The sequence below is a fragment of the Pteropus vampyrus genome, unplaced genomic scaffold (assembly GCF_000151845.1).
Source record: "Pteropus vampyrus isolate Shadow unplaced genomic scaffold, Pvam_2.0 Scaffold11, whole genome shotgun sequence".
Classification (NCBI taxonomy): Eukaryota; Metazoa; Chordata; class Mammalia; order Chiroptera; family Pteropodidae; genus Pteropus; species Pteropus vampyrus.
The window spans coordinates 17035137-17037858 of NW_011888792.1; positions in this window are offsets into that span (position 1 = coordinate 17035137).

Here is a 2722-nt window from a genome sequence, read left to right on the forward strand (position 1 = left end):
AATTTCACACTATAAAATAAAATGTTTCAATAATTTCCTGCAATTCTAAAATTCTACATTTTATGATATATCTCTTGTGTAATGGTAACAATCTTAATTTAATCCAGAGAGTTATGAAAAGTCATTGTACCTAAAATGCCATATTCATTATATTTTTAGGTTACAAAAAGAAGTACTCTTAAAATTTACCATAAATGTATTCTTAAATATTTTATTATAATGAATCAATGAGCTTATTAAATTGTGTAAAGGTATATACTCGTTTTCTTAAATTCTTTAGACAAATCAAATATATTAATTTCAAAAGTTTTCTTTTATTCCAAACTCTTTCTTAATCCACTGAATCTCATTCTCATCTGTCTAATAGAAGTTATAAAAGTTAAAAAATCCCTCTTTGTTAAAATAGAGTCAAATAATTTACAAAAAATAACAAAAATAAAATCTGAATTTTGTAACTTTAGTACAGAATATATCCTCATTAAATTACAATATCTCTTATAAGTATTTCTTGGCTGCGAAATAATAAATTTTAGCAAGAGAAGAAATAGTCCTTTCTTTCAGTTAAACAGTCCTTTCTTTCAATTAAATAAATTATGTTCTTGTTTCTAAACCATATAGAAATTACATTTGTTACGTCATCTGTATAATAATGAGTCAAAATAGTCCCCCTTTCAAATGATGACTTTTATTGAAAGAGTCAAAAATCTCTGGTTCCTGAACTATAGGTGGTTAAAGTTTCAAAGTAAATTTTAAAAACTGAGAAAGAATGCTTTTATCTGTGCTCCTGATACCTGTGATCAATAGATGAGTTATTGGGCATCTTTGCATTTAGTTTTCTCACATGTAAAATAAAGATAACCAAAATGAATATAAAATGTACAATAAATAATTTTTATGAAGCATAATAACAATGTAAGATATTTATAGAATATCTATAGTTTTCATGATCAATATCTGTAATCTCACAATTTATATTGAAGCTGATTAACTATATTCAAATCTGACTATTTTTATATCAGAGAGTACATTCAAAAGCTGAAATAAATTTGAAAAACTGTTATTTGTTTGTATTTTTGTGCTATTCTTTTGCTGAATAAAATTGAAAATATCAGGGCTAATCATCCCAAATATTAAGAAAACATTATTTATCTCATTGGATATTTTTCTTATTCAACATTTTTGGAAATAATCGATTTGTGTCCATTTATTTGTACATTTATTAGTGACTTTATTTTTACTAGCAAGTTAGCAAGTACTTATAAAACATGAAATAATTAAAATACATTAAATATTAAATATCTGAATTCTTGTCCTCTCTCCTTTGTCAGAGAAAAGAAGGAAATTTCATTTACTAATTTCTTTGAAAAAGCACTGAAATGAGATTATATACAATACACTATATTTATACTCTATTCTCTTTATTTTTTAAAAAAATCTTGTTGATGTGCTTAATTTAAGTATTATTTTGCTTATCCATTCTTTCCTCAGATCCATTTTGTTTATAATTTCTGGTTTAGCATATTATAGTAGACTCGACAGTTGTTTACTTCTTATCTGTCAAATGTTATAAAGAAAGGAAAAGACTTTAGATTTCCTTTGCTTTATTAAATGTTTTTTTACAGACACTTTTATCTATCTTAACAATAGCCATTCTACTTTGTCCTTGAAAACAGAATAGTGATTTAGTTTTAGTGTGACAAAATGTAAACCAATCACAGTAATCACATCCCAGTTTCTCACTTTCCTCACACAAAGGGTGGACTTAAGGCCTACTGAAAACAAATGAAAGCAGTGGTAGTCATCAGAAAAACATTATTTTTCTTAGGAAAAAAAAGGTAAGACATACTAACATCGTTTTCTCTGCATTTGCTTCTTTCTCTAGCTCTGATGCTTCAGTAGTGATTGGAGCCTCAGCAGACATCTTGCAGTCATGGAGGAAAGGCCAAGTTAATTACAGACACATTGGCCCTACAAATACTAGCCACTTCCTACCTATCGTGGAAGAAAAATATATTGTGCTTTTTTTTTTTTTTTAACTTTGTTTTTGATAATGTGCACAATGCAATATTCCATCTGTTAGGAATACATTCCACTATATAAAACAAACAAACAAACAAAACTGATTGACAATAGCTTATACAAACAAGTGTCTATTTGTCCTCACAACCAAAAATTCTGGGAGAAAGGAAGTTGTTACTTTTTATTTGGCTCATCAAAAATCCTACCAGGTACCCAGTATTTTACTGTTCTTCTATATGGCTAATCTACCAATCTTAGAGGGATAGCTTTCTCATACTTCTTATCTCACAGTAACAAAACTGTTGCTCTAGTTTCAAGCATCACGTTTATTTGTAAGACAGGAAGAAGGAGACAGGTATTGCACCAACTGTCATTTAATAAGGAAAAAAAGAATTTCACATGCAACCTTTTCACATGTCTTGCTGCTTAGAAGTTGGTTACATAGATAATTACAGCTGAAAAGGAGTCTGAAAAAGTGGTTATTTAGTTGGGGACTTGCACTGATAAACATAACCAAGGTTTTGCTCAAGAAAACAGCAGGGGAGGGGTTAATATCTAGCAGCAGGCTAACAGTTTCTTTACCAGAGCCTGTTTTTTTTACCCTTTGCGTGTATCCTCTCTCCGAATATTCATTATAGACCTGATTTTGTGTCTTTTAATTGGTAATTCCTATCTTTCTTACTACACAATTTTCTTTAATTAT